Consider the following 21,609-nt stretch of genomic DNA (forward strand, 5'->3'; position numbering starts at 1 on the left):
GCATAAAAAGCAGATTTAGAATAACAAGTTATATCTTTTAAAGCTCAAGAAGCTTTCTTGTCGAGGGAAAACGTGACATTCAATCACTCATTAAAAATAGATATGAAAGGGAAAATAAAATAATAGTAAACATTCAGTTTTCAGCCTGGCACCCCAGATCAGCAGAATGGTGTCTCAAATTGCATCCTAAATCTGGCATTGTTTAATACATTTAGTTAAAAGCTGGAAAACAGGAAGTGAGGCCCCAGTCAGATTGGAGATGATATGTACGTTCATGTATTTTTTGGGTTATTCAAGATAAGCTGAAGGACATACAGAATGTTTCACCAAGCCAAGTAAAAAGGGCTGCGCCATAACAAACCAGGGTGAAAATGCGTATGAAAAAGTAACATAGGTAGGAATAAAATATATGCCATTGAATAAGTATCTCTGCAATTAAATATACTGAATACCACTTTTGAGACACACTGCATTAGTCTTATTTCATGCTGAAAACTGATCTACTCCTTGCTTATCAGTTTCTAATTTATGGCAAACTGTGAACCTGCGTCCCATGACAACTGTTTCCCTTTGTCAACTGTCTCAAAGTTATTTTGCAGAAAGTCCTGAGTTTCTGGCACACTTGTATTCTGCCCAGACCAACCACTGATCCATGTGGTGCAGTGGCTGACAAATGGCAGTGATGGTTAATTCATACCGTGATCACCTCTTGTAGTTGCTATGATGGACCTCTGTGTTTGTGACTGATTGTGGTGGCTGGGGTGGTTTAGTTTGTGTCCTGGTACTGCTTTTCCACAGAATCATTCTTACTGCTTCTGGTGTTGATTTTGGTACAGAGTTTGCTATCACTGCATTTTTTTGAGATACCCCTATAATATATATTTTGACTGTCTTACATCTTACATTTACTGTCTCTTTCAGTATGAAAATGTTCATTTTTCAACTTGTGTTAAGTGTGAGAAGTTCAGTGATTTCAGGAATAAAGAAATTGAATATGAAAAAGAAATACAGAGAGTTGATGCCCAGTGATGTATTAGAAATCCAGTCTATAACTGGCCAAGGAAATCTCATTCTGAGACTGTAAGACAAAAGGCCCCTGGTCGTATTGTCAAGCTATGTCCTTGGATAAATGCTTTAAGTGAGCCTCAAAGTTATTTGTGGCCCCTGCAAGTTGCTGTATTATTCTGTGAAGTTTACACTTTAGCATCATGTCTGTATTTGTGTAAGAACTGGGCCCTGAAAAGCAACTATAGGCCTCGATGACTGTCAGCCCTTTTTGCCCAGAAGAATGGTAAAGAGCAGGAGGAAGCCAGGTGAGCATCCTTCCTATTATATTGGTGCCTTGAGTCATGAACATTCACTTGCAAGATGAGAGAATAGTTTGGTCTCCATCCCTCTAGGAAGCCTTTTCCTTTCCAGAGGAGACTGCCAAGGTTAATAGCTACGCATAGGTGTAACCTGAGATGTGGTCGACGTCTTGGGTTTTGAAACCTGGATTAAAACCACCACTAAATAACCAGGTGTCTGCTGGTGATGACTTCTAGTTGTTCCCAAGATGACCTGGCTTTAAAGTAGTAATGTGGATGACCTAGTTCCTGTTTAAGGTTTCCTCAGCTCTCCTATCTTTACTTGGGGAACTACATGGAGCAGTTTCCACATACTTCTTGCAGAGTTTCTGTTCATCTTAGTTTATGCAGAAGGTGCCAAGTCTAGGTCTCACTAGCATCAGAGAGATCCCAGTGCTCTTTTGAGTTCCCTTAAATCAGGTTGCTGGTGTGGCTGCCACTGGCTGCCTAATACAGTGCATTTTGTAAGTAGTGTTTCCTCCCTTACCATCTCCCATTATTTCTGTCTTCCTGGTGTCCTTTAAAGTCTATGAAACCCTTCTCTGACTTACATGCCATGTCTTCAATTTCTTTGTGTTACTAGAGTCAAGATTCATCTTGCCTTGTCTGAAAGATAAACTTATCTTCAGAGCTAATAGAGGTATATCCAAAGGGTATTTAATCTCATTTTTAAATAGATTTCAGTGAAGCCTAGGCAACTCTTTTAGTGTGAACGATGAACTTCTGGACAGCTAAGGTAAGACAAAGATAATGCCACTAAAGGATTTGCATACATTGCTGCTTCTTGAGTCTGTGGTGGAAGGGTGTATTCACAGGCTTCCAGAGTCTTTTTCAACTTTTAAAATAAAAATCACATGCCAATGTTTTAACAATGGATCAGATGGGGGAAAAAAATTATACCAGATATGTTTCAATCCGCTGTCTTGAATAGTTTTAGTACCCAGTGAAAAGTATTGGAGGTAAAGGCATTAACAATTCAAATTCATAAATTACTGAATAATTTTTTAATAGTTTCTCTGAGAGGTAGCAGGGAAAAAGTGCTTTAGGATTGTATGTGACTTTTAAAAGTTTTGTAAATCACTTTTGTATGTCTGTTTTTCCTTTCACTGATACTTTCAGGATTACACATAATTTAAAAATTGTATCTAATCTTGTCTTTTCAGGAGTTTGGTGAAATATTTTACTTTAATGCTTTATGCCTGCTTGGCTCTGCCTAAAAAATTAAATGCACAGTAATCTTTACTCCTTCCTTGTTCCAGAATGAGGTTCTTTTAAAAAAGGTTCAAACATACAACCCTATTATTCAAATTGATGGTATCATTCCTAGCTATGATTCCTGTCCCTCTTGCAGATTTTAGCTTTTGCTGATGAGGAGGCACAGCATTCTCTGCTATTTGCACCGTACGGTGCGTAACTGCAACTTTTATCCTGATGGAATCCCTTCTGTGGTGTCTACAGAGTTGCTGTGATTTCTAGTTATGGCAAAACTGGCCCTGCCTGAGTACTTTTCACTCTCTGAAGCCCTGATTGTACAAAAGCCGCTTTCCTCTGATTCCCCACTTTGTAAATCTTGAAGCAACTGTCAGAGGAAATGTCCAACCTTGTCCAAAGGAGACACCAGCACTGCACCTCCCTGGTCCTCGCCCCTGGTGCTCACTGATCTCCCTGAGCCTTTTCAGAGCAATAAAATGCAGTTGGTGCAAGCCCTGCACCCTTCTTTCTGACGGGAAGAAAAACCAGCCTTATCCTTGGTTTATCCTTACAGCCAACACCAGGTGGAGGTAACGACCCAAGTGGCCTCTGTTGTTCTGACAGATTCCGCAGCCCCATCAGGTCTCCCTCTGCTTCAGTCTCGCTGTGCAATGGGGATATAGGATCTTACCAACAACAAAGGAAGCATCAGTATTTTCCCACCTCATGCATCTGTTATGAGGGTAAATTAATCAAATAAAGAGCTGCAAGAGTGGATGCATAAGTTAAAACAACACTAGGTAAAAAATACAAGGCCATCTCAGATATCGAAAGCTAGAAATCATAGCTTTCTGTCACCAGTTAAGACACATAAAATTAGAGATCATACCTGTGAAACTCTTTGAAAGGAAACTCAAAAGCCCCCCTTAAAATCTATGGGGTATTTGCTTGAGTCAGGCATAGGATCTAGCCTGGCATGCATTGCCCTTGCAAATGCAGTGCTCTTCATCAGGGGAAAATCTCACACTGAAGACATGAAAAAGCATTTTCAAAATAATAGCTTTTGTCTCTTAAGATGTGCAAATTCTTATGGCCTTATAAGGATGTGTCCCAACTAGAGGATCTCCAAGACAAGTTTAGTGTGAACCCTCGGATCTGATAATGCAGGATTTTGCACAGCATCAGCTGGGCTTTTCTGAAAAAATACAATAAAAATGAGAGCCATGACATTATGAGTGGAGTTATGCAGAAGAGGGCACGTGTCTGACGGCATTTTTTCCAGGAAACTGGACAGAGGACTTGTGATTTCAGATGCTTTACTAGATACTGCTGGTGATGATGAGCAAACCAGGCTGCCTTGCTGCTGAGTGAAGATCGAATGAAGACTAGCGACACTGTTACATGCTTTCATGTGGTTTAGATATAGGACAGTTATATTATTTTGAATGAGAGAGAAGGCAGTTTGGGGAGTGTTGGCTGTAATAGCAGCACTGTTAATATTACTGGTTTTGGCAAGACAAACATTGGAAAAGTCATTCTAGAGCCAGACATCTGACAGGCTTGACAGGGGGTAGCATCTCTTCTATCTGTCTTGTTCTGCATGTGGCTTTAACTTGAAACCATTGTTTCCTCTGTGACAGGCAAACAGTTTTGGCTAAAAATTGACTTGGATGTGGGGAGACAAGAATCAACTTCACACATGTAGCGTCATCTTCCTCCCTCCTCCAGAGAAAAGTTGTGAGGGATTTTCTTGAAATATTTCTCTTACAGGAGCAGGAGAAACTTGTAAAAGGAGAAGTGCTTAAAAGAAAGGAAGGAATCTGCAATTATATTTATACCAATATCTATTTTTACTGATTTTTGTTTTCAGGTAGCAAATCAGCAATCCATTTTCAAATGGTCTATCTGCTACATTAGTCTGAAGCATTAAAATGTTTGTGTATCTAGTCTATATGTTTACATTTGAAAACAAAACTTTATAAGAAATATCTTTATATTAGAGTCTTTTAGTGTTTTTTTTAAGAAGCAAAAAAATTATAATCTATTTAGAAGGTACTGACTATATGAATACTGCATTTTTTAAGCTATGTATCATAGAAATGCAGAATGACAAAGATTGGAAGAGATCTCTAGAGTTCATCCAGTCCAAGTCCCTGCTAAAGCAGGTTCACCTGGATCAGGCCACACAGGAACATGTCCAGGTGGGTTTTGAAAACCTCCAGAGAAGGAGACTCCACACTCTCCCTGGGCAGCCTGTGCCAGGACTCCCTCACCTTCACAGTAAATTAGTTTTTCTTAATGTTTAAGTGGAAATTCCTTTGTTCCAGCTTGTGCCTGTCACCCCTTGTCCTGTCAGTGGGCACTACAGAAGTAAGACACACCCTATCCTCTCAACAGCCACCCTTTAGGTGTGTTGATAAGGTTTCCCCTCAGTCTTGTCTTCCCCAGGCCCCAGGTCTCTCAGTCTTTCCCCATAAGAGAGATGCTCCAGTCCCCTGATCATCTTGGTAGCCCTCCGCTGGACTCTCTCCAGCAGTTCGCTGTCTTCCTTGAGCTGGGGAGCCCAAAATTAGACAAAGTACTCCAGATGTAGCCTCACCAAGATAGAGTAGAGGGAGAGGAGAACCTCCCTCAACCTGCTGGACACACTCTTCTTAATGCGTCCTAGGATGTCGTTGGCCTTCTTGGCCACGAGGGCACATTACTGGCTCGTATTTACCTTGTTGCCCACCAGAACCCCCAGATCTCTTTCCTGGAGCTGCTCTCCAGCAGGTCACCCTCAACCTGTACTGGTGCGTGGGGTTGTTCTTCCCCAGGTGCAGGACTCTGCACTTGTCCTTGTTGAACCTCATGAGATTCCTCTCTGCCCGATTCTCAAGCCGGTTGAGATCCCACTGAATGGCAGCACAGTCTCTGGTGAATCAGCCAGTCCTCCCAGTTTGGTGTCATCAGTGAACTTACTGAGAGTAGACTATCTCTTCATCTGTCATTCTAGACTGAAAAGTAGAATTCAACAAGTTGAAGTAATTAGTTGAAAAATTAGCTTGGAAACTTATCAAGGAAATTAAAAAAAAAAGTAAAATAACTTCACAATTCTTAATTTATGTATGGTGACATTTAATAAGAAAAGACAATCACATGCAGTTACTGTAATACTTCCAGCCTGCACAGGGGCTAATCTTCATACTTCTGGGATGCAACCACATAATGACAAACATCAGAAGAGATCCCTGGAGAAGCTGACAGTGTAATGAGCAGGGAGGCTGGTGGGATGTCACTAACTTGGGCATTGCTTCCATGCACCCGCAGGGGAGCTCCACATTGGTGCAGCACAGGGCCTTGTGTGGCCAAAGCCCAGACAAACCATCCCAAGACTGTTAATTTGGTTGGACACTTTTAACTCCAAAGGCCTCCCTTTGGATGCAAAAAGCTGGTGTGAAGCAGTGGAGCTGGGCACCCAACAGTCCCATGGCAGGATAGTAGGGGACCTATGGTACTGGGGGCAGCTGCCCTGCTCTGGAGTAGAAAACCCTGTGCCCAAGCAGGTCTAAAGCAAAAATGCTTCTTCTGGGAGAAGTTGTCTAACTTCAAACAGTTCCTCTTCTCATACCATTTTAAAGTGGGAAAAATATTCTCCCAGGAGGCCTGGATTGCTCACTGTTCTTTAATGGTAAAAGATATTTAAACATATATCTTAGCCTCTCCAGGACATTGTTCAAACCACAGGGTTACAGGAAAGCTTAGGATGTGGCAGAGAGCAAAGCAGGTGTCAGAGGAAACACTTTTCCTCCTGGTGAGATTGATCCTCTCTGTCGTGCAGAGCAGCTCATTAAACCAGAAGCCTGGATTTAACCATTCTCAGTGTACCTTGCAGCAATGATCAGTATCATTGAGTACCAAGTCTCAAATACAAAATTTTGCATGCAGTTCTACATAGACAGAGATATAGGCATTGTGGATGTGTCTCCAGATTCAGGACTTTACTGTGAAGTTCTACCAATAGGAAATGAGGAAGAAGTTTGTATTTCATGGTGTAAAATTTTCTTAAGCCGTGTGAGGCACTTTCTTCTCACTGGATCTGCAGGAGTGTTGGACTAGATGATCTCTAAAGGTCCCTTCCAACCCTACCATTCTATGATTCTATTATTTATATTATATTAAACCAATATGTAGGCACAGAAAATAGAAATAACTTCATTTTCTGAGTGAAGGTTGGTTATGTGGGTTGTCGACCCTCATAATTTTAAAAATCTGGGCAGTTTGAACTTAACATCTTAGAAAATTACTCCAGAGGGACTCTACTGTCTTCAGAGGGAGCCAGTCTGACTAGCCTGGAGCTTTCAGATAGCTAGCATAAGCAGAAATGGATCCCCTGCTTAAACTCAGCTTTAACCTGATAGGCCAACAACTTCAAAAGTGCCAGAAGAAGTTTACTTTCAACACTAAGACTGTTTTTAAGTCTTTCCCCCCTCACATACACACACATGAATTTTAGCTGCTATTTATCACTTTAAATTGTTCCCTATGAAATATGAAGTGTTATGAGTAGCTAGGATGAAGTGCAGGCTGAAAGGAAGAGTGACAAAACTCCCCTGGCTTCAATGGAGACAGGATTTAAGCTTCACTATATTTGTTTTTTAGCTATATGTATATACTTATTGATAATGAGCTGTATGCCTTCTTGCCATTTTGTTTTGGCAGACTTCAATGCTAGATAATAGTATTTTTTTTTTTAGCTTTGTAGAAGGAAATTAAATATTCATTTAAGTGTAATTACTCTGTTGAAAAAATGGCTGTATTTAGATGTTAGAAGACAGTAGAGGCATCTAGAGGCAAAATGTCTGAATACATTTTAACAAAGAATTCAAGTTCTAAGTAGTATCTTTTCTTTCTTCCATAGTTATCCATGAGCGCAGAGTTATTTTCTACTTATTTGTGTGCCCTTTGAAGTAATTCACACACTGCATCAATGAATTCAGGCTGTGGTTTTCTCACAAACTGTGAATTCAGTATGTTGATTTCAAAACTTGCACTTGAATTCTATGACCAGACTGCTCCCTGCATCCTGTAGTACACTTTCTTAATGGATCTTCAAAATTGTCTAAACTACAGGGCCAGAAACAAATCTAGCAGTGCTCCGTTGTCATTCACTGAAGCCATCCTTCGGTACAGAACTTCCACAGATAAATACACAGTTGTATCCTTAGCTTCCAAAGCACCAAAGTCTTGCTTTAAATTGTCAGTGACTTCAAAGTGTGCCCCATGGAGAATTAAAATGTGTAAATTTTTTTACAGCTGTAGAATATATGGATTAGTAATAGTTATTTTGGAAGGCTGATGTAGCACACAGCCTAGTAAATCCTTTTCTGTATTGAGTTATAATTATAGTGACTAATGATGCTGCTTTTTTAAGGGAGTTTGTAGAAAATCCTGCTGAATTTTTGCTACCAGTGGTTACTGAATTTCAAAGATAAATTATTAAAAAGTGCTTATGGAGTGTCAGAAATGACAAACAGTGAATATTGTTTCAAGAATGCAAATATTTGCTTCAGAGCCTGCATTAATCTAAGTATTTTTGAACACATAATGAAAAAGCATTAGCATGAGAGATTATGCAAAACCATGATAATTGCTGAGATTGTATAGTATCTTGATGACCTTCCAAAATCTAGATGATGTAAACTTTAAGCTAGTAGTGGGAATGATGTAATTTGCCTTGTAAACAGCTTGTGAGATGTGGATGAAAAACATCCACCTTGGCACTTGGGATTTTTTTAACAAGCCACCAAAAAAATGTACACACATCAAAGTCACATATCTCAGCTTTTTTGATAGGCTTCATCTCACCTAACTTCAGACATCTGTAATGTCTGCATTGAAGCTTTTTATCTGAAGGTCCCTTTGAATGAGCACTCCTCTCCAGTGGGAGGGAACCAACTCTTTTTAAAAGGCAAAAACAATCTCAGTGGACAGCAGCTGCTGAAAATTAACCAGTAAATAATATTTGTACAGAATAAACCCCTTCTCATTCTCTCAGAAGATCCACTGGAAATGATGTCTCACTGAAAGAGGGATCATCTACTAAAGGGTGGAGAGGCCTTTGGGAGGAGACAAGGATTGCCTTCAGGCAGGAGACGTGGAGCTGTCCAGCACCAAGTTGTCTTCTACCTGGGTATGACCTCTACTCGCTCTGGCTGAAGGAAGACATGCACATGGGGAGAAAATCCTACCTTTCCCTTAGACCAGCAGTTGAGCACTGCTCTTGCATGCTCTGCAGCTGCAGCTAGTATCACTTCTGAAGCCCACTCGTTTGCAGGGGCTAAGAAAGTACTGAATGTATCTGACATCATCCACAAATGTTAAACACAAGCGTAGCTGGATCGACGGAAGTTCTCCTTTGAAACACAGTTTTGGAACACTACAGTCTTCAAAGCTGGCTTACATACCCTGAACCGCGATACACAGCCTTTTGTTTTGCATAAGTGTTTGTTTTAATGAGGTAGTGCAGTGCAGCTCATCAAAATCAAAAACATATGATGCACCCTAGGCAAGAGAAAGGCAATAACTATACAGATTTTTGAAGAGGGCTAGTCATACCACAGGCTACCATTATAACAGAAAAAACAACAAGAATTTTAATATAGCTGTCTGGCCAAATATATTAATTTAAATTGAATGGCTTATGCTGATATTATAGCTGTGAGGCACAATGTTCTACTGGCAAGCATCTTCAAAACCTTTTTTAGAAGATTTGCTTCAAATAATTTCTGTACACCAGATCTTGATGGTATGTACATTTGGGAGTCTAACCAAAAGAAAAAAAAAAAAGCACTTTTGATTAAATCAATGACCTTTCCTGGAGGTTGAATGAAATGGAGAATGTAGTACAAAAAGCTACCTCCTGCAAACAGCGTTTTCTGTAAAATACTTACTCTAATCTCCTCCATTAACTTCTTCACAAATGTTCATATCCTTGTGCCAGCACAGAAATATACTTTCTCATTAGCAAATGCTTTTAAAGAAATCTTATTAATTTCCATGTTTACTTCCCCAAATGTCTTGCTGACCACCAATTTCCATTCTTTGCTAGGGAGGACTGTTGGGTACTATTTACTCTTGGTCTTCATTGTTCTCATGCTTTGTTGTGCCTCTTCAAAACCTGGTAATACTTGTTTCCCTCAGCTAATTGCATCTCTTCCCACTTGACAAACTGGAGACATTTCCCTAGTGATCTGGAGATGAATGACTGTGATAATTTCTTTAAAACTGTTTTCTGTGTTGATTTTACTCAGCAAAAAATGATGTGTTCCTATCTTGGCAAATATCTTTGCAGTTAGTTGTTATTCCATGGAGCAAAGCTCTGGGAACCCACTGAAACCAAGAACAGTATGTACCATCCTCCCCAGCAGTTGATGTTAATGAAAGTTCAGTCCCACAAGAAGTCTTAACAGCTTGTGAGATATTAGACTGCCTACTAGATTAGTCTGGTTAGAAAGCCATCATAAATTCCACCAAAACTCACAGACTCAATAACAACTCCTGTGCAGAGCTGTTGGAGATAAACCCCCTCTGCTTTCCTGCTCACCTGGATGGCCTCATTTTCACTTGGATGCGGATCTATCTACAGACAGTCCTGGCAGCTTGAAGTGTTCTTTTTGGTTTTCTTCACACGCTGCCGGGGATGAATATAAACCTTCTGGAACTAGTCTACTGTTTTTCATTCCCACACCACCACTATTTCCCCCAACATGCTTTCCATAACTTCTGAGCTGAGGGAGTAATTTAAAATTGGTACAATTAGTTAAGGAAACAACTGTCTAACAACATTTCTCCCATCCCTTTAGTACCACATGTTGTATTGTATTGCACTTCTAAAAAGTTGGTGGGCAATTCTGAGCCCTTCAAAGGAGACAACAAAATTGAAGGTGTAAGGTGACAGAAATTTACTTTCTTTTACAAGACATCTGTTCACAGGGACTATGAAAATTGCTAATGCAAATATTAACTAACCTTAATTCCATTGTAATAGCTCTGCTACATAACATAAAGTAGTGGCAAATTATTCTTCTGCTAAATGTGGCCTGCCCCCTGTGGCACCTCACCTGAAGTCCCACTGCAGATATCAGGAGCGTGCCACTGGGACAGCCCAAAGGGGCAGCATTCACCTTCATTGAGCTGCAGGGAAATAATTGTGACTAGAGAGTTTAGTGTCTCTGTCTTGACTTCCACGTTGCATTAGTTGTCTCCTCAGGAAGGTCTGGGTGGAAATCTTGCTTGTGGGGTACCACTCTTGACAGCAGCACGTCATCTTGAGGCTTGGAGTGTAAGCATCATGCTACTGGGCTGAGCACACGCTCCCGACTCAGTCATAGTTTCACACTACTTAATAACAGTGCTGATTCACACTGTTTTGTTTCCAGCTCCTTCCTTTGCCTCGAGGTATCTTCTCAGAGGTGGGTTGCCATCCATATTTATTTGTCCTGATGAAATTTTTTTCCAGGTGAAAATTGAAGGTCCATCAATTAAAAAATTCAAGGTCCATCAATTAAACCAGGTTTTGCAACCCATGAGATTAAACACAGAATTCTGTCAGTCTCCACAAAAGTGTAAGTGCTCACTCTGACTTAAGGGACTGAAAACGTGAATGTAGAACTAAACAGCAACACTCAGGCCTGGTCCTTTCAGCTCCCCATAGACAGCACGAGGGTACTAATCAGTTACATACAGTCATACATAGCTAAAGGTGTTCCAAATAGGAAATTTTCTTCAAAAAGTACTGCTGTATTTTAGCATTACCAGAATTGTTTCTTTAGCACAATCAGATAAACAACAATTTCCTAAAATATTAAGTTTATTTCTTTATGATGCAAAAATAATCTACTACATATCCAAAGACTGTTTCTGTATCCTGACAATTTTTGGTGAATTTGTACACTTACCTAAATGCTTTTCTGAGTTTCTTACTCCTCTCTGGTCACCAGATCTGGTACGGTTGCAACTTGGGAAAGCTTTTTTTTTTTCTGGCTTACATGCCTTTGATTATCTGATTTGCTGTTCTGTAAATGCTGGAGGATGTCCAAGCCTGTGGCAGATTTCAGTATTTTCCAGCAAAACGTTGTCATTTAAAATCCTGGCTTTTATGAAACAGAGATGTATTTTTACTTTGTCAAGGCCTCCACCTGTAACTCTTCTAGGGCCAGACCTGGAGCTGTGCTGGTGCCTCCAGAAAACAGCTTGATTTTGAAGATGCCAGTCTCAGTACAGCTTGAGACTCAGTCTGCACCATGACAGCCCTTTTATCTCTGTTCAGAGGTGAAAGGGACAAGAAGAAGCAGATGAATGATGGATATGATCAGCTATCTCCCACAAGTCACCCTGTGGCCTCATGGGGAGACTCTTCTGCTGTTCCTTGGATGCCATGTGCAGGAATGATGTTTGTGACTTTAGATAGAACACTTTCCTCTCAGTCCTGCTCACTTACATTTGCTTCCTAGTTTTCTAGCAACTTTCTTAGTAATAGCTGATATTCTGTTAGCTCCCCATCTGAGTTTTTTTTCTTCTACTGGTTTCTGCATTTAACAGTACCAACCTGTATTTCTACCTGAATTTGCCTGCTGGCTTTGGATTCATGAAATTGCCTAAGTATGTTCTTGACTTTGAGGATAAAAATGTCACCAGTTTTAATGGAAATTAACCATATGCTTAAAGTGAAACCTAAAATTAAATATGCTTCCTGAATAAAGATGTTCCTCTGAGTCAGACCCTGCATCCATTTGCCTTATAATAGATCCTAGTTGTCCCTTGAGTATGTTAGATGTGTCAGATGCTTTCAGAAGTGGTTAATCTGATGAAAGAATTCATCTTAGTGTCATAAAGAAACCACAAGTTTGCTTCACTTTCGATCTTCTGCTTGTTGGTCAGCTGCTTGTGCTGCAGGAGCATTGTGTGGAAAGTTTTTTAGTCTTAACAGTTGTATAAGAAGGAGATCTACCTAGCTGCTCACACACAAGAAGCTAGTGTGATTTCTGTTTAAACTTTGTGCAGATAACCCTCTTTATGAACAGAGTCTGGGCTTGTGCACTAACATTTTAAAGCAAAAGGTGTCAGATGAAGACGAAAACCTCCAAAACTCAAGAAATAGGCACAAGATGATAAAACACAAATAGTACAAAACAAAGACATGTCAAGAAGTGCAAGGGGCATGTACATGCCTGTGACTCTTCTTCCTTGGACAAGCAAAACACTAAAAATTTTGAAAAAAGAGGAAATAAAATGTCATTACACAGCACACTACCCTATGGATGTGATATGGGAGATAACACATGGGAGATAGGCACCATTATTCCTGCTTGTGACTCATTGTGGTGGATGGGACACAGCTCTCTGACTATGTAGAAATCTTTTGGTTTAGAAATGTTGTACATTTTGATTTCCTGATTTTCTCACATTTTTAATAACCCAAAGCAACTCATGGAATTAAAGTCAAATTTGCAAATACTTCAGATGGTTCAGAATTGTATTTTACAAGGGATACATTATTCACTTCCACTCCAAATGTGAGAACAATATCCCCATCATGATATATTTGCAGTCCTCAAAAAACATTCTCCCAGTAAAGTCCTACTCCATAATAATCTTCTTTATTTAGCCTAACTTACCCAGTTCATAAAGATGTTTGTTACCCTCCTGTCTCCTTTGCATTTTCATTTTTTCTTTTTCTCCTTTGCATTCTAAATATTTGGGGATTGGGATTCTTTCCATGTTTTGCTCAGGGAATCACTAAGTAATGAATAAGATTGAAGCTAAAAATAGCATGGTGTTCAGAGCATAAACTTATGTATTTAATTTCCATAAGGGACTTTAATACATTAGATTTATTTTAATCTGTAGGTGTTCCAGCTTGAAAGGGTAACTTAAAAAGAAAAAACTGTAGGGAAGAAAACTCTGACGAAGGAATTGGGATTTTGTTATAATGGAAGTCAACTGTTTTCACATCTTTTGTATAGTCTTTAAAATCAACAACATAAATTACCATGTGTGCATCTGGCTACCCATAGTGCACAAAATTCGGTTGTTTGGGATAGGAAGCCTGCAAAAGCAATCTACTTGTTTTCAAACCTTATCATTCCAACATGTATCATTTTATTTGTTATCCACTTCAATTTTGTTTCAAAGGACACTTTCTAGAACGACAACTTAGTAACATCAGACTTGCTGTAACTTTTGCATTTTTTGTTTTTCTATTAGAAGCTCAAGCCAGAAAAATATTCCACTTCTTGGCAGCCGATTAGAACCATTTACTATAATTTTTGACACTGCAATTATATGGTTCTGTGTCAAATAATACATTCCAAATTCTTTCCTCATGGAGAGAGCTGTATGGCTGGCAATATCTCGATGGACTCACTTGGATCATACTTTTGATACTGGCAGATACACAGCTTTAGTTCTACATATGCTTGGCTTGAGCAAAGCCTACACAAACATAACTTTGAGAGAAATGCATTATTTGATAACTTTATTCTTGTGGGGGTTTTGTACTCCAATGGCAAACAAAGCTTCCCCAACCCCTGCGGCTGCTGTTGTATGGGACCCAGGAGGACTTTTTGTTTGAATGTCCTGATCCAGGAAAGCATTTGACAAAATCTTATGTTGTAGTTCAGTTGCTGTAAATTCCTTCTGTCCCACTTTACACGGGACAATTAAAAAACAGGCTGAGCTGAGGAGCAAGTGACTGAATGGTGAAGCTCCTATTTTGGCAGGTGTCAATTCCTGCTGGTGAGGGATAGAGGTGATCTGAGTGCTGTGCTTGGGCACATGCTGGGCTACCATGGAGAAGGGAAGAGAAGACTTTCCCTTCTTGAAAACATTAAGAATCTTGCTCTTTCTTTCCTTTGCTTTCATAACAAGTGCCTTAAAAACAAAGTGTTGAAACCACTTAAAATATCTATTCAAGGGAATGTCCAGTGTTTTCAAAGACTGCTGTTATTTATGTTCAGGCCAAAAATACTCCGCCAGTTTGTCCTGAGCTAGCAAATGGTTTCAGTTGTCCCCAAACCACATTCTTTGGCAAATGACTGCATTGCCCATAAATAAATACAGTTTCACCAAACTGTGATGGAAACGATGCATATGGTAAGAGGTCTTTGCAAGACTAGAACTGCTGATTGGTCTTGGAGAGAAACAAGCACTATGCTTGAGTGCCAGGGTGTTAAGCCAGCTGGCTATCTTAAATACCTTTGGCTAGTTGGCAAATTAAGTTGATATGCTGAGTAACTCCTTATGAAGTCCTGGCACTAATAGTAGTGTCAGCAGCTCAGGGTAGAGAGGACAATTCATCTATACAGGACTAGTTTTCAAATGGCATTTTTCTATATTCTTGGTAAGCACGTTATTAATGTCAAGTCTAAAAAAAAAGTGTTGAAGACTGTTTTCCACATCAGAGAGGGAAGTCCAGGTTTTCTGAAAACTGCTTGCATTTTTTTCCCCTGCTGTTTAGGTCTCCTAAAACTCTGAATATCTGACTACATTGGTAAATCTCAAGGCTGACTGACCTACATTGGACCTGCAAACCAGTGGCTTAAAACATTTGTGCCTATAGTATGTGAAAGCATGGGTAGATGTTACAGCTAGAATGAAACTTCTCAGAAAAAGCAAAAATTTAAAAATAACGTCCCAAGCCTGCAAAACTACATCCATTAATTTGTTTCTTACATTCTGTGTAGCTCTCACTGAAGTCAATGAGAATGTACTGTTCAGTTGTGTAAAGAAAAGCCCATATATATCTTTGTGAGACTGAAGTGAACATCTGTGATGTTATTTTAAAAACCAAAATAAGATGATTAAAAAGAAATCCAATGGTTACAGTTGCTAAGGGACAAAAACACAGGTACCAGTGGTGTCCTTTGTTGAACTTGAGAACTGAAATGCTATGAAATATTGACACTTAAAGAAAGCAGAAATCTTGTTTACTTTTAAGTCTAAGGAAAATGTCCTACCTTCCCTCCATTCCCATTCTTGTTCCCATTCCCTTTTCTCTTCTATTTTCCTTTTCCATTTTTTTCGTGCCTGATCATTTAAAAAAAATATGACTCTAATATGAACATTTCTTCTTCCCTCTCCTCATAACCAATTTGCCATTTACAAGCCAAACAAAATTTTCACCTTGATTCTCTTGGTTGTTATAATATAATTGTAGATGGGGTACTGGTTACAACTGTATGGGTGAAAAGAGGATCACCACTTCATTGAGGCAGCCATTTCAGCGTAGGAACAGATCTGACTGGAGAGACAGTCTGGAACAGGCTTGCCTGAAGTAGATGCTGTCAAGATTTTGTAAGGAAACAGAGCTCTCATTCAATGAGAGGGTTGGGAACTCAAAGATAATCAGCTTTCCTTGAAGTTGTGTAGTTGTAGGGAGATGAGGGAAAGGAGTTGTGTGGCCACCAAAGGAAAGATGGGAGGAGCATTTTGTGCTGCACTGGGTGTGTTTTGCATTGCATTTGGCCACAGCTGCCTGCAGCACAGGCACCTACCTGGACACAGACTGGCTACAGCACCCTGACTCTTGCAAGTGTCAGTGCCTGACAGGGGAGAGTAGAGTCCTTGACAGTAGCAGGAGGAGGAAGGATTAGGAGAAAAAGATGCAAAGGAAACCAAGGCGCCATAATGCCACAGCTCCTTTTGGAGAAATACAGTAACACTTTAGATAGAAATGTTTTAAGAAGGAACTTCTGTAGACTAGTTGCAGTTTGTTGTGGGAAATACTGGGCTAATTCTAGGCTGAGTAAGATCAAGTGATTCAAAGTGAGATCTAGCTCAGTGAAGAAGGGATTGTTTAAACATGTATCTCTCAGTCGATAACAGTCTTTTGAGAGATGATGAAGAAGTAGAGACTCCGTGGAGTTGAGTGCCATGAACTGGAAAAGTTTGACATCTTGTAGGACTGGGACCAAAACACAGATCCTTTAAAATAATTGTGCTATTCTATGGGACTAATGCTTCATACAAATCTTCATTCCTGTTTTACTGAATCCCAGCTAATTGTAAATGGTTGTTGGGAAAGTCACAGGCCACCAAAATAATTCAACGTATGTGTTTTAGCAGGTTTTTCAAATGTTAGGCTAGACTTTCATAGTAGGAGAAGGCTTTAGGGATTCTTTCCCAGGCCTTAAATCATGTACTAAGTCCTATCAATTATTGGTTCCCTCCCTGTCTCTAGTGCTGCTCATTTTATTTTTATGTTATTGGACAGTGCTTTCTTTTTCTTGTAACACAACCTACTTAGAGTCCTTTGAAATATAGAATTTGCAGTTTGCAGGAAACTGTGATAATGTGTGATTTTGTTCAATTCTCAGTCTGGAAGTGAGGAGACTAAAAGGGGATCTCATTAATACTTACAAGTATTTACAAGGTGTATGTCAAGAGGATGGAGCAGCACTTTTTTCTGTAGTGTCCAGTGATAGGACTAGGGGTAATGGACAAAAGTTGAAACACAAGAAGTTCCACTTAAAGAAAAACTTCTTTACTGTAAGGGTGAGGGAGCCCTGGCACAGGCTGCCCAGGGAAGTTGTGGAATCTCCTTCTCTGGAGGTTTTGAAAACCTGCCTGGATGTGTTCCTGTGTTACCTGATCTAAGTGGACCCGACTGAGCAGGGGATTTGACTAGATGATATTTAGAGTTCACTTCCAGCCCCTGACATTTTATGATACTATGCCATCATTTGACACCTGTCCTCTCTGCTTTTCAGAAAGACATAAGAAAACTGCAGTCTCTGCAGGCTTTTTTTGTTATTGTTTCCTTTTACATATTTGCTCTGCTCTTCGAAAAGGTGATAAAAAAATTTAGTTTAATTGTATAGTTGAGATTCGAGATAGACCAGTGTTAGTTCACAGTGATTTTTAAAAAACTTTTTCTCACAAAGCATGTAGTGCTACAGGGTTTTAGAGAGAGACAGAAATATCAGATAGTTACAGAAATGTGTGAAACTTACCCTTTTAGGGTAAGTAAAAAAAATTAGGGTAATTTTTCAATTATTATTGTTTTCGTGTGTTTGGTATTTGAAAGGGCCAGCTAAATATATTCTTCTGTCCTAGACAGAAAAAAGAATAGACAAGAAAAATAAGTTAGTAGTTCAGTGTAAGTAGTTTGCTTGTGCTGTATATGTATGCAGCATGCAGTTAATGTTTGGGATGGGAATAGCATCTCCTACAACCTGAATTTCTCCTTCATAGTTTTGACAGGATTGTTCATGGAGGAGTCTGATTAGTGCATTACTCTATCAACTCCCACCCCATTGCTCTTGTAACTGTGCCCTGTCATCTGCAGCTGAGGGTTGCACCAGGCAAGAGGTTGCTACTGCACACAGGGCAATCGTTTCAGTTTTCACAGAAGATATTGTGAGATATCTGGCGCAGTTTGAGACAAACTACGTAGACTAAAGTTTGATTTGTACCTCTTGTTTCTTTTACTTTTCCTGTCTTCTGTGGTGCTGAAGAATTTGTCTTTGGTAGAATACAGTTGTCTAAATGGAATTACACTGGTCAATACTGGGGGAAAAGTTCAATGTGGAATGCTTTTTTTTTTCTCTGTTGTTCAAGTCTTGAACTACATCTGAGTTCATAATTAGCATAAAGAGGTTTAAAAGTCCCAAGGGTTTCTATTTGTGTCTGTCTGTCTGTCTGATGGGGTGAGGGTGGGGATATTCCTGGATGTGTGCGTGTGTCTCAAGGTGGTCAAAGGGTGGCAGATTTCAGTTACCAAGAATTATCTGGATTACCCCTGGTCTTTCTGGGTCACTGAGTTTCAAACACAGATATTTCACATCTGTTTCTTGTTCTCGGCAAGTAACAAAGAAGTACAATACCAAAGAAGTCCCAGTTTTAGATGTGTGTCTGGTCCTTTAAGGAATTTGGCTTGTTACTTATAGAGAGAGAGAGGGAAAAACGAAAAATGCACAGCTATACCTCCTATTCAAATTTGAAGATTAGGCAAAACCCTGGAGATGAAGGGTCAAGTAAAACAGTTGAAAGCATTTTCTGTAGATTTCCTGGTTGTCAAGAGAAAAAGAGCACACAGACCTCTGAAGCATGCCATAAAAGCCAGAAGAGTGTGAGAGACACTTTAATAGGTTCCATTCTTGAAAATCTTGAAACAGTCTCATTAATATGGTGTAGAAAACCAATATGCCAGACGTATTTGCTATATGCAGTTCCCATCAATCAAGGGATCGTAGGGCTGTGAAGGATGGTGTTCTATAATAACCAGTTCAAGCTATAGTGTAGTTGAGTTAAAACTATCTAAAAAATTTGGAAGGAAATGATGAAAAACACAGACCTTTGCCCCTGTAGTTATTTATTTTTTTTCCTTGCAGAGAAGTTGCTTTTTGAAGTGTTTTGGTTGGTGTGGTTGTTTCTTTGTGTCCTGTGGAATCATTGTCGATTAACCAGCTTTAAAGTAGCATCAAACATAAACTGAATAGCATTCTTATCGGTAGCAACTTTCAAATGAAGATTTAAACACTCCTTAATTATTAATCCATACAGCACTCCTTTGGCAATTGGTGATCCAACTGTTAATGTTTTGGAGATGGGAAAAATCAAGGAAGAATGCGAGGAAAGTTTAGGTGAGATTCATCCAAGAAGTGAGTTATGCAAGAGCTCAATGTCTCAGGTAATTGTACAGGTTCCCTTTGTAGGTAATGAGAAGAGAGAGAGAGAGAGAGAGAGAGAAATAAAGATGTGATTCATCTCACCTCTTTTAAGTAGCTGTTGAAGATGAAACTGAGTAAGATGATGAAGATAATTGTATTGAGGGCTGCAAAAGAAGTCTTGGAGAACTAGCTTAGTCTTGACACCTATATTTGAAGTTGCAGTCTGATTGAGTCTTACTTCAGTATATGGTGATTCAGCACTTTCCTGTTGTGGAGTCCATGCACTGACTATTGCCTATAATTCCAGTGGCAATATAGTAGTGACTGTGTCAATGTAATTTATCTAAACAGAATGCCCATTTCACTTCCCATTTCTGGGGTATGTTTTTTATGTACAGAGTATAGCAGGTCTCTAAGGATCATCAGAACAGAAAAAGTGGTAAAACAGTGATGCAATTACCAAAAATATTTTTCCTAGTAGAAGCTTAAATAGCTTGAGCCATACTTGTGTACTCAAAGTCAGTATATGAAGTACTTTGACTTTCACTTTGAAAACTTCCAGCATGTCATTTCTGTAAAACTTTTTCCACTGGAAAACAAACCATTCTTGATTGCATTTGTTTCTTAAGGTTAAAAAGTAAAATAATATTGCCCCCAAATCAGGCTCTGTCCTAACTTTTCATCTGTCAGCGAGTGAAGTGAATTCATTGCTATGACAGGAAGGAATGTGGGGATGGACAAAAGATATGAATGGACTAATTGGCCGAATGGGTTGGAACAGCTGAAGACAGTGTGTGGGGTGACTGAAAGGAAGACGGGAGATCGGGAAGATGTTAGATTTAACTTTCTCTGAGGAAAAAAACAATGGTGAGTGCCACTGCAGCAGGAAGAAATCTCATTTACCTGCTTCTGTTAAAGTACTCTCCTTTTTATGATAAAGAAGTTATTTCTAACTTTAGAAAGAGCTGTTCATTTCGGTGAAGGAAACAATGCTAGCTGACGGCTCTTCTTTAGAGGGAGAGCAGGGAGCACCCTCTAGTGACCACCGGTGCCAAACTGCCCGTGGGGTCCCCCTGGTGCTCCCAGCGCCCAACACCATCAGGGGTCAAGTCAAAGGGATGGGGATGTGGGGACATGTTCCTCATTCCTCCATTGCAGTGCAAGACGGGATAGTAAGGGAAATGAGAAGCACTAAAGCTTGGAAACAGTGCTGGAGGATAAGGATGATGTTTGAGGGAGGAGTGCTGTGTTGCCCCAGTGACCAGTAGTGATAGTAAACATTAATTATATGGCTTAGTACAGGCTGCTTTGCTTTGATGTAGCAATTTGAGTTTGGCAAAAGCAAATGCCCCACTTCAATCCTTAAAGCCTTCCTCAAAAGACTTGCCCTCCACATTTCTGGTTGTGAGTCAGTGGGCATGAGCCCACTCCAGAACTGGACCGTTTTTCCCAGGACCCAGTTTGTTCTGTGCTCTCAGACCTGGTGCTGTCTTAAACCTACTCAGGCATGGAAAGGGTAGGTCCCTTCAGCAGCCTGGAAGGCTCAACAGTCCTAGGGATGAGAGTCCATTATGCAGGAGATCAGCACCTGAGCAGCCCCTTGGAAGCATTTTGTGAAACTCTGCTCTTCTCCTGAGCACCCCTGTTTGTTCCCTTGCTAAAAGCCTATTTGTGAGAACTTTCTTTGTGGTGAGGGGAGAGTTTCCCTTTCTGTGAGCAGATTTATTGACCTGTTCTTCAGAGCCAGCTGAAAGCTGTGAATTAAAGGGAGGAAGTCCTGCTGAAGGGCTTGTTGACAGCTTGGTAGGAGTGTATTTGGCCCTCACACGCTGAGCTGAATATGGACAGACTGATGTTTGGAACCAAACTTAAGCAAAAATGCTACATCTTTTTGAGAGGATTAAGACTTTTACAGATGTATCTTCATGTGCCATGAAGTAGTATTAATTTGCCTGGATTTCCTAAAAACTTCTTCCAAAAACTGTGGTGCTAAGTCTTTTTATTATACTCAAGGGTTTTTTATTTGTAGCCTGTTTCTACCTCGAAGAGAACCTCCTTTTTCACCTGCATTCCTTTCTTTTGTCTATTCTCTTAATACACACATCTACAGACACCATACTAAGCATTAACGCAAAAGGCAAGCGTGTCTCCAGCTGGCTCAATTATTTACCCGGAGATATTTATAATATAAAGAAATCTGTACGGTTAAAGGGATGAAGGCCTCAGTGTTAGCAGTACTAACAACATTTTGAAAGTACAAAGGAAAGAAGCTAGCAGGGCAGATTTTTGCACAAGCATTGTGGAGGTAAAAAGACGTAGTGCAGCACTAGTGAGGATAGCAGAGCGTGCCTCTTGGTCAGCCTGGACTGGTCAGCAGCGCTCTTGGTTTGCCTCCGAGACAGCAAGATGGATTGCAGATC

General features: G+C 39.9%; 1 protein-coding gene across 2 annotated transcripts in view; it reads left to right on the forward strand.

Moving 5' to 3' along the window:
- Positions 1-21,609, forward strand: part of ERG (ETS transcription factor ERG) — a 146,710-nt gene that overhangs the window by 57,182 nt on the left and 67,919 nt on the right. The window lies entirely within an intron of this gene.

Source organism: Colius striatus, chromosome 1 (assembly GCF_028858725.1).
Source record: "Colius striatus isolate bColStr4 chromosome 1, bColStr4.1.hap1, whole genome shotgun sequence".
Classification (NCBI taxonomy): domain Eukaryota; kingdom Metazoa; phylum Chordata; class Aves; order Coliiformes; family Coliidae; genus Colius; species Colius striatus.